This window comes from Lycium barbarum, chromosome 2 (assembly GCF_019175385.1).
Source record: "Lycium barbarum isolate Lr01 chromosome 2, ASM1917538v2, whole genome shotgun sequence".
Lineage (NCBI taxonomy): Eukaryota > Viridiplantae > Streptophyta > Magnoliopsida > Solanales > Solanaceae > Lycium > Lycium barbarum.
The window spans coordinates 24,869,648-24,881,652 of record NC_083338.1 but is presented as its reverse complement, the minus strand read 5'-3'; the positions used below and the strand labels follow the sequence as shown (position 1 = coordinate 24,881,652).

Below are 12,005 nucleotides of genomic sequence, written 5' to 3'. Positions count from 1 at the left end.
AGGTATGTAAGGTGTTCGTTTCCCTCTTTCTTTGGCACGAATCCAACTAGAATATAAACACAAGTGTTCCATAACAAATCCAGTCTATTCCCATGTCTTATATTTCAAGTCTTAATGTCTTGTTATTTTATTGATTCGTGAAATATTATTTTACTTATCATCATCGATTACTCCTTTGGACTCCATACGAATTCCATAAGCTATTCGGAGGCTACCGACCTTATGTCACTTCGAAAGGCCAAGATCAGATCATTGACTTCTCATCCAAATCAGCTCCAGCATCAGGCTTTCCATCCACGTCGCGGAAGGAGAGCGGAAGGTCTCAGGACATTGCGCTTTCCGTCCACATCGCGGAAGGAAAGCGGAAGGTCTCAAGACTTTGCACTTTCCGTCCGCATCGCGGAAGGAAAGCGGAATCCTGTACAGTTTTTTTCGGTCCAGACCAATAATGGTATATACTTATATATAAATGAAATGCACTATTTTACTACACCGTGCCGCGCTATAGTCGGCCAGGCATGGCGCGTAGATGCGCACACCACTGCAGTGGACATGTTATGATATTTCCCCGGACGCGGGCTAATGATGATAACACCGAGCCTTAATGGTCGGGCATGATTTTACATATATAACACCGAGCCTTAAGGCCGGGCATTGATACTATATGTTACATATATGTATGTATATATATATATATATATATATATATATATATATATATATATATATATATATATATATATACATACATATATATATAAGCATACAAATGATTTTATCATGCATTGTATTTTGTGCTACTTCCAGATGTTTGGTTTTCTTTTGCCTATAGTAATGTCACATTTTGTCTTAATTATGTTGTTACCCTTCTGCCTTACATACTCAGTACTTTTATCCGTACTGACGTCTCATTGCCCGGGACGCTGCATTTCGTGCTGCAGGCTCTGACAGAGTCATCGAGGAGCAACCGCAGTAGGATTTTCCAGCTTCAGCGGTGTTAGCAATTACCACTACTCCGGGCTTGCTATCTTTTGGGTACTTTTCTGTTAGTATAATATATGTTCATATGTATACTCTTAGAGGCTCGTGGACATTGTGGGATATGTAAATATTATGTATGGCCTTGTCGGCCTTGTTTTGGTTTCTTGATATTTTTCTGATAGCCTTGTCGGCTTTATGATATACTTTACGTTGTAGCGACCTTGCCGGTCCGCCTATGTACATATGTGTTGAATTATCGAATATTTCTATGTGGGCCCTTTTTCAGCGAGTAGACGTTCTTTGAGTTATGGTATGTGATGTCCGAGTAATGGTTAAGTCAGGTGACTTCGGCCTACGGGTCGGAGCCTGTCATACTCCTCGTCGGGGATGTGACACTTTCGAGGCCCACTAACATTTCTAGATCGAGTCAACCCCTATCATGGAAGGACTAAGTCATTGGAGTATAATTTGGAGGGGAAATATTTATTTATGCATTTTTCTATTGGGCTTGGTCGGCCCAATTCCCTACTCTCTATATTATTTACTTGATTATTATGCTTGTATATAAATTGGAACCCTGAATGAGATTATCACTCCTAAGAGTTTCTAAAATTGATTTTCAATTTTTTTTTAAAAAAAACCGTTTAGGAAAATTTAGGATTGCGGATGATTTTGAGGATTTTGGATACCTTTGATATGATTTTGAACTTATAGGGAAACTTTAGGACTACTATGATTGATTTGAAACTTGAGTTGGAAAAGACATTTTGTAAACTTGGATTATCATTTTGGGTGAACTATTTTGACTATTAAAAAGGCTAATGAGTTAACTTTGAGACTTTTTGTAAAGATTAAGACCAAGAATTGGATAAAAGTTCGAAAAATATGGCTAATCTATGGATTATATTAGTATGTCTATAAAAACTATTTTTAAAAACTATTTTCTATACTTAAAATATTTTTTCTAAAAAACCCTTTTCTAAGCTCGGGTGAGCTTACGTACTGTTCTACTTGGGTTAACGCCTTCGGGTTTTAACCTAGGTGTTCTAGTCCGAAATTCAAAAAACGCCCAATTTTGGGCAAAACTCTACCATTTTTCGTTTCTTGAAAAGGAGTGTTTTTGGTATGAATGACTAATTTTTATTTGCGGAAATATGAAACAAAAACTGTTTTTATCACAAGCAATTTATATCTACAAAGGCATACTATTAGAACCCGTACGGATCTCTAAAACATTATCTATTTAGAGTACCATTACGTAGAGGTATATTTTTTCTTTTTCCCGGTACGATTGACAACCGTACTTCCCCAGGACACTTTCCTTTTTAAATGAGGCAAGTGTAAATGCGAATCGGAAAAAATATCGACCCGCTACAATAGCTAGTATCTAGGATCAAATGATAAGTCCTGATAGCTTCAATTGGAGCCTTCCCTCTATTCCCCATGTACACATATCCTTCATGCTTGTTTATGATCTGTGTTGTAAGGGATCCTTGCATCGTATTAGAAACATGAATGGTGCAAGAAGAGTCAAGCCACCATGTATTATAAGGAACTTTAGTTAAATTTGATTCGAGACATGTAAAAGCACTAGGCTCACCTTTCTTCTCAACCATGCCTTATGTTTCTGGCAATCTTTCTGAAAATGTCTAGGTTTTCCACAGAAATGACACTTATCGTTCTTGTGTTCCTTCTTACATACTTGAGAGGAAGACTCATTAACATTATGTTGCCTTTGTTTTCCCTTACCATGTTTCTTTCCAGCTCTTTGATGACTTACAAGGTTAATAGAGTGGATTCCTTGATTCTTCAGCCTTGTTTCCTCCTGAACCAGCATTTCGTGCAATTCATGGACAGTCCATTTGTCTTTCATGGTGTTGTAGTTCATTTGGAAAGGGCCATACTCAGACGGTAATGAGTTGATGATTAATTGTATAAGGAAATTTTCATCTACTTTCATTCCCAAAGTCTTAAGTCTTGCTGCTATGTTTATCATTTCAATGACATGCTCATGCATGGTACGTGAACCATCAAACTTCATGGTGGTCAAAGTACCCATTAGTGTCCCAATAAGAAACTTATCAGCAGTTTGGGAGCATTCTTCCACAAGTTTCAGAAGTTCTTTGACACTTTCTGTTTTTGGAAGAGTAGTCTTAATGTTGCCCGCAATACTCATTCGCGTAAACATTAGGCTTAATCTGTTAGACCGGTCCCAGTGCTTATAATGAGATATTTCTTCAGCACTGCTAGCATCAGTAATAGCAGTTGGCTTCTTGGTGTAAAGTGCAGCATCAAGTCTAAAACTCCAAGATGGAATTTGATTTGTTCGCACCAATTTGAGAAGTTAAGTCTGTTAAAGGTCGTAACAGAAGTAGAATTAGAATGAAGAGAAAATGCTGCAAATAGAACATGCTCATTACTTAATGCTTTGAATTATGAATTTAAACATACTATCAGATTCAAAAATGGTTTCTTATAGACTTAAGTGTACTTTGATGCTCAACTTTGGGTAGAACATCGAAATACTAATTTTTAAACATAATGATGCTTAAATATGAATTTAACGTAATTCGATAATTTTTAACGTACCAATTAGTAATATTTATTATCTTTGGATAAATAAATAAAACTAACGGCACATCTAAACTATCACTTTAATATTTAATGATTATAAGAACAAACGATCAACCTTTGGGCAATCCATAAATGTCTTATAACCAAAAATTTCAATTTACCCATAAGTGTTATATCAGTTATAAACATCAATATTAATGGGTAATTGAATTTAAGTTCAATCATTATTTTGGAATTAATTTCATAAGTATTCGACCGCTTTGGCGTTTAACGAATCCCACATACGTAATTTCAAGAAAAATTGGAAACGGTAATTTTAGTGAAGTTTCTACCACTAGATATTATGGGTATAAATCCTTCTGTAACATAGTAAGACCGAATCCAAGGTATCACTCTTATTTAAATACATTATGAGTCCATCAGGTATGATCGCAAAAGGTCTTCAAATAATACAGTACATTCATGAAAGGGAGAAATGTAATTCAAATATGATTAATAAAGGAATTACAAGTTCACTGTAAATCTAAAACCAAGACTTTCACTTTACCTTTACAAGTTAAGAAGCTTTACAAGTTCAGTGGTTTTGACTAAAAGAATCCATAAATGAATTGATGAACATGTCATGATTATATTCTATAATTTGTACATATATTTCTTCTACATGGATTCACCTACTGAACGATACATCTACTTCACATACTGAAAGATGCATCTTATATGATTAACATTAACCAGACTCATATTTCCGTATCGTAAGTTTTGAATCATGCGTTGTAAACAGATACCACAAGCATGATCAGATATCCTCATTTAGTATATTTTCTTTGTTGTCTGATTTATGTCGTTCAAGATTTGTAATTGTTAGCTTCCACATGACGTCCTGTTATTTCGATCCTAGCAAGTGGTATCAAAGCTAATGGTTCAACGAGGTCGAAGACAGATTCAAGGTGGATCAGTTCAAGTTGCAACCAACTCAACGATAATGAAGATTTTTGTCCAAAAAAAAATAAAAAATCTAAAGTACTACTACATGTGGAGACAATTTTCATATATTTTCAACAACCATGGCATATTTTTAAAACAAAAATAATTTTTAACTCATGCTTACGTTAACGCATGAGCTCCAATTTTCAAATCATGCTTACTTTTAACGTATGAGCTCAAATTTTCAACCCTTGCTTACTTTAAAGGGTTGGGCCAATTTTAGCCCATGTTCACTTTTAATGCATGGGCGGCACTTTCAACTTGTGGTCACTTTTAAAGCACAAGACTCAAATTTTCAACCATACCTACTTTTAACAATGACAAGAAATAGTGATGAAGATTATGTGCAGAAAGAGAATTAAGATTATTTTGCTAGAAAATTCAGGTCAAGGGGAGATTTCTTAGGGTTTGCCCTGAATTGCCTACATTATTTGAATTTTACCATAATTGTGTTTTACTTCATAAAGGATTTCTTGGTAGAAAATATTTTCTTTGTAGAAAAGGACTCCACCATAATATCCTTTTTCTTGGAGGAGAAGTTTTAGACTTTTATAAATAGAAGATTTATTCTTCTCATTCATAACACAGAAAAGCATCCACAATGCAGTCATTAAAAGAGTTTCGTTTGGGGGAAGAGTATTCTCCCATAGTTTTAATGTTTTATTTTTTATATTTGTTTTTCAATATTTAGGTCACTTGACCATATCATATTATATTTTTAATATATTTTCTTTGTTGTCTGATTTATCGTCATTCAAAGGTTTGCAATTATTAGTTTCCACATGACGCTCTATTATTTTGATCCCAATAGAATATTCATTTAGTACTCTTTCGGTTTCCTGAAGAATTTTGCAGTCAAACAAGTAGTTCAAGTAAGAAGCTTGCAATGCAGAACCTGAAAAGTATATTAACTTCCTAAAGAACCTTGCAATCAGGAAAGTAGCTTGTGTTAGCAACTCTCAAAGAAGCCGTGAGAGAAGCCTTGCAATAGCTTCCTTCAATGTTCTTCTATAAATAAAAAACTAATTCATTTTAATTTATACATCAAGTTCAATATAAATAAAATATATCTCTCTTTCTAGATTCTTTCTCTACATCTCTTGTTTCCTTGTATTTTTATTAGTCATTTTATAACAATACTATTCACCTTGTCACTTTTAGCTAACGAAGATGTGGGACTCAACTAGCTTGCATGATGGGATATCTAGTTCAAGACTTTCCAAGTGAGGTTAGAAATATCATTGTGCAGACAAAAATTGTATCTAACACACCGAACTTTTAACGGTTCAATAAGATTTTCTAGCAAATTGGAGAAACTTAAATTAAAGCTCATTTTACTATGACATGTCATATTCTTGTCCATTTTTAAAAACTTTCATATTCCATTACAAGGGGCTTGGGTGATTATTGAGAAAGAAAACCACATTTTGGATAGTGCAAGTTTAATTATTATTTTTTTGGTGCATTTGTAGTGCTTCGCGATTGTGAGGCATTAGGTTGAGATAGCGCAAGCCTGGGCTGTAGAGCATTGTGGTCGCATAATTAAGGGTTGCGATTGATCAGGGTTTGCCTGGATTGCTCTTTTCAATCATGTTTCACCTTAGCTTGTCAGGGTCACGATGGAGACCTGAAATCAGACAAAAAGAACAAAATCAGGATTTGAGTTTATTTCACTAATGCTGGATTAGGTGAACTCGATTTGAGGCAATTCAAGTAGGGATTTTCTTTACAAACATTGGTTGAGTATTCTAAACACTTACTGTGATGTATATCATTAGTATTTACGGATTATTACAGCTAAAACATAGATTAAATTAACGAAGTGAAGTTGGGGGATTTTGACCTACGGTTAGAGCATGTAATTTGGGGATTTGAACATCGAATTGAGCTAATCTGTATTATCAAGATAGACCTAATTGTATTGTCATGTGTCATGTTGTGATAACCTAAACAATCATCATGCAGATATATTAAATTGGTTCCCATTTTTCCTGTAAAATTCCATACCCCCCATCACTTTTGGGGTTGAACTTTAGCAAATTTTCTTCGTTTGTGACATAATTGCACTATTATGCCATGTAGTGCCTCACTTGGTATGCTTGGATTCTCCAACTTCAATTTTTTTTTTCTTGGGCTTCTATACTGCTTGCCTGTATAAGAAGTAATTGAATGGTTTCTTAATATACAATTCCACCCATAAGTTCCATTTTTTTCTATGGCTTTGTGCTACTTGTTCACTAAAAGTTGTTCTTGTACTTGGGCTGTTTATGTGCAATATCCGAATGATCACAGGTTACTTTCTCTCTCTCTCTCTGCACATACACACGCCATAGGGGAATTCATAATTTAGAATTACTGAATTAGAATCGTTATTTTCTTCCTTTTTTTCATATGTATATATGGTTTTAGCTATATTTATGTTTACTTTGATCACTCGGGTGATTGGATATTTTGATTATTTTATATGTTAGAATGAACATAAAGCTACTTTAAGCGAATGGAGGATAATTCTCTTTCTTTGAAATTAAAGGTTGTAGGCAGATATCGATAACCACTATAACGGAGGAATGAATCTATTAAGTGGAAAAGAGTCCTTTTAATGCTTCATTCAACTCTTACCTGGAATCCTTAGTTGACTCATCGAGATTACTTTAGATTCACCTCTAACACATGCTCACATCTTACATAAATTGGTGTGAACTTTCTAACCGTCTAAGTTCTTTCATGGCCTTAATTTAAGCATATTCCATCACTATATTTCTAAGAGTTGATTGTGCCCCTAGCCCCCTATGAGAAAGCTTATTTTTATGGGTGTACAATCAAACCTCGCTATAACATCATAGTTTGTTACGTTTTTATATCTTTTGTTTGTTATAGTGAAATATTGTTATAAAGAACATATAATATAACATAACATGAAAGATCGATTCCATAGAAAACATGATTGTTATAGTGAAATATTGTTACCTATAATGGTCATTATAGAGATGTCTGACTGTATATATTTTTTGAAAGTGTTATTTTGACACCATTTTCTTTTTCTTTTCTCGCAATGTATAGGACATATTCTAATATTGGAGTATGCTATGGAAAAATAGCCAACAATTTACCATCATATCAAGATGTCATAAATTATACAAGGCCAATGGGATCAGAAAGATGAGAATCTACTCTCTAGTTACAAACATCTTCAATGCTCTCAGAGGAAGTAGCATTGAGAACCTTCTTGATGTTCCAAATCAAGATCTTGAACCACTAGCCAATTCCTCAAAAGCCAATACTTGGGTCCAAGACACAACATAAAAAATTATTACCCATGATGTTAAATTTAAATATATATCTATAGGAAATGAAGTTGACCCTGGTACAAATACCGTCAATATGCACGATTTGTTGGTCCTACCATGGAAAATATTTACAAAGCGTTATCAGTAGCAGGATTGCAAGATAAGATCAAGGTCTCAACCGCGACATATCTTAGCGAACACCTACCCACCCAAAGATAGTAATTTCCCAAAGAATTTAAGGGTTTTATTAATCCCATAATCGAATTCCTAGCACGCAATAACCTTCCATTCTTAGCCAATATTTACCCTTATTTTGGCCATAGTTCTAACATGGTCGATGTCCCACTTTCTTATGCACTATTCAACTAACAAGGAACAAATTCAATAGGATGTCAAAATATTTTTGATGCCCTTTTGGATTCTTTTTATTTTGCTATAGAGAAAGCTGGAGGACCGATATGGAAATTGTCGTATCTGAAAGTGGTTGGCCCGCTGAAGGAAACCCTTCAGCAACTATAGAAAATGCTCAAACTTATTATAGGAATTTGGTTAATCATGTAAAATCAGGGGCAGGAACTCCAAAACAACCTGGAAGGATCATAGAAACTTATTTGTTTGCAATGTTTGGTGAAAATAAAAAGGAGCAGTCACAGAGAAACACTTTGGATTGTTCTATCCAAATTAGACTGCAAAATATGACCTCAAATTTATGTATATATAGCAATTAATTAACAAGGAAATTAAAGAATTCTATGTTTTTCCAATCATATGCAAATGTTTCTCTCCTTTTCCTGTAGTATATTTAGGATACATTTATCAATGTTACTTCAGTACTTTGTGTTATAAGCTATGCGTTCACCAAACAATGTATGAAGGGACCTGGTTATCTACTAGTTCTCTTATGCAGTGCAGAAAGTAAATGACACAGAAGATTTACGTGGAAGACTTCTTGCTCAAGGGATTAATTAAAAACCACGACCTACCAAGTAGGATTTCAACACCACTACACTGAGCAACTTTCATATTACAACTCTCGCAACCTAGGAATTAACACACTTAATCCCTCACCCTAACAATAACCCTATTGTAAGCAACTATTGACTACCTCTAACCAAGCACTCAACAAGGTTTGACTACCTCTAGCCAAACAAACTAATACACCTTGACTACTTCTAGACAAGAGTACCACTCAAAAGCTTGAAGAGGCGAACTACCTACAACAAATTCTTCTGAGAATTTAAGCTACCTACAAAACAACTTTCTTTGAGAAGAGTAGGTTTACAAGTTATAGAACAAAAGAACGAAAGACTTAACACTCCTAGGACTTAACACATCTTCAGTCGTAGAGAACAAGTCCTTGAATCTGTTGAAGCCTTGTTCTTGAACACACCTTGAAAGGTGGAGACTTGCGCTTAAGATCTAAACAATTTTCGAATTTTCAAGAATAATGTTTCCCTTGGGATATGTTGTATATATAAGAGAAGAGGCAAGGTGATAGTGACAAGTCATAAACCTTAGACCATTGGTCAAGACGCAGCAACTCTGTTGTTGCGTTGTTGTACTACTGTTGCTGTGCCAGCAACTTTACAGCTGTAATGTTGACCTTTGTACGGACATAGATCTAATACCTTACCTGGTCTCTCACTTGATCTCTCATGATATCACAAAATCTAAAATAACTAGACAACAACATCCAACCTCCCCCCCCCCCCCCACCCCCCACCCCCGCGCTAGTGTATCTGGTTCTTTATATATATTTGTCAAATCATCAAAACAATAAAAAATCAGAAGCATAACTTATCAGTTTCCTCCTTTTTGATGATGACAAACTTCGAACTAATGTTCCCTCTGAGAACCAAATCCCACTTATTCTTCAAGGAATAACAACCATATCATTTTCTTAGGTTCTTCTCTCTTACTCCCTTTACACATTACCAATCAACTTCTTCGTACAATTTTCCTCTACCATTTGTCATTAAGAGGAACACATCTATATTCTTTTGTCTTCCCCCTTTTGGTATCATCGAAAAGAGGAAAGTAAAAAGAAATTTGGCGGCATAAACTCAAAGCCATACGACCAATACACAATGAACATAATCAGGATCTAAGAAGGTTGGCAAGCATTGCATATTTAGAGTAAATTGTCGAAGATTTTTTTTATGTAAACTGTAGAATCAATCAGTAGTCTGAACAGCACAAAAGAAAATTAACCAATTACAATGAGTACCAATGTCATTAAGACAGGGAGTAATCAGGAGAGTGCTTGAGAGGAACGAAGATGAGCTGAAAGAGCAGGGAGAGGGAAGATGGGAAACATCAATTTTTCTTGAGGGCTTGGAGGATCAGATCAATTCGGTCATTGGCAGCCCTTTGATCTTTGACTATTTGATCTCGTAGCTCCTCATTCTATTGCTTTAATCTGCTTTTCTCAGCCTGCAATGCCGCTACTAGTTCGCTAGTTGGACCAGGTTCTCCTACTTGTTTTACCAATTGAGCTTTGAGCAGGGCATTATCTGCTTGTAGGTGCGTAATATCCGCATAAGCCTTCTCTTGGGCTTCAATCAATATGGATATAGTGGATTTGTTTCCCATTCAATCCTTCCTTGGCACATATTCACATTCCTCTAGTGTGGACATTGTGAACATCCGATTGTAGTCTCCTTTGGTGGCCTTACCTGTTGGTATCTTGAAGTGATTGAAGACTTCAGTCAGGAAGAACCCATATGGTAGACCATGCTTGTCTTCTCTATCATTTTTCACCTTAATTATGTGTTCAATCATTATAGCGGGCAAGCTAACGGAATTGAACCCGGCTAACAGCTATAAAAGGACTAGATCTAGGATGGAAGCGACACACCTCCCCTCAGTCCTTGAAAACACCATTTTGTTTATGAACTCGAAAAAAAGATGATATTGGCCCTTGAGAAGCTTCTTGAATAGTGTCTCGTTTTTTCACTGAACCCTCAGTCTTCACTATTGTGCTTTTGAACCCATCAGAAGCCTTTCCTCCAACTGTTTTTACTCCATCTGTGGGAACTCCAAGAATCTCCCCAAGTATTCTTCATTCAATTCAAACACTACCTCATTCACAGAGCATGTAAGGGTTGAGTTATCAATGCATGCAAGATTGCAGTAGAACTCTGCTACCTCCTCTTTGAAGACACTGGGGGCCGGAGAGACAAACAAGTGTTCCCATTGTTGGAATTCTGCAATTTCCATCAATTCTTTCATTTCCGACCTCTCAATAATTTTAGGGTAAAAAACCCTTCCCAACAATACTTTTTGATTTTTCAGATTGTCCTCCCTTCTCTTCTTCACAACTTTGTTTTGATTTCTTTTCTTGGAGGAACCAGGTTCCTCCTTAACACATCCTTTTCTTTTCTTGGTGTGCCGGGACACACTCTGTTTTTCCCCAGACTCTTCACCTTCAGCAGATTCAACATCTTCCATAACTAACGTTTTCCTTTTGCTTGCCTTCTACTCCGGGTAATTTTCTTCTCTGCTGGAAACTGTTCCTTTTCCTTCTCTTTATTGGACATCATCATAACCTCCTCTTCATTAATCAACTTCTTTACGTATCCTTTTCGAACCAGCCTTCTACTGATTTTTCTTGAACTGCCTCCCTTGGTGGTTTTTTGAGCTACATCAAGCTGAGCCTTGCTTCGATGTCTCGTGATAGGTGTCCTGAAGACAGTGGGTTTTGAAATAATGTTGTCACTCTGTTTCATGGAGCGAGTCCTCCTCTTAAGGACATCACTTGAACAAAGCTCATCATCCGAAACAACCTCTTGATCATGACTTGGAGAACCAGTTTCCTTTTCGGAAGAAGGTTTTCCCCAAGGTAAACAGATGGTAACTATTCTTTCTTGGAAGGCATCTACCAACTCTACCTCTGAGGGACCAGATCCCTCATTTATCTCACTTGATTTTGCTAAACCTTGATTTTTTACACTTACTGCCTCAGTCGGTTTATCAACATTGCTAACACCTACATTCTCAATGTTTTCATTTATACATTCTTCATTATCAGTTAAAATTTTAACATTTTCAGCCCTAACATCTGACAATTCTTTATCAACCGTTATAGACACATCCTCTAAATTTTTATCACTACTACAAAAAGTAGGATTAACTGAACTTGAAGCAGTATTTTCGAAGACATCTCCCTTTTTAAGCATC

General features: G+C 35.8%; 1 pseudogene; it reads left to right on the top strand.

The window, feature by feature from the left end:
* Positions 1-92: 92 nt before the first annotated feature.
* LOC132629417 (glucan endo-1,3-beta-glucosidase-like) lies at positions 93-8,511 on the top strand (annotated as a pseudogene).
* Positions 8,512-12,005: the final 3,494 nt, after the last annotated feature.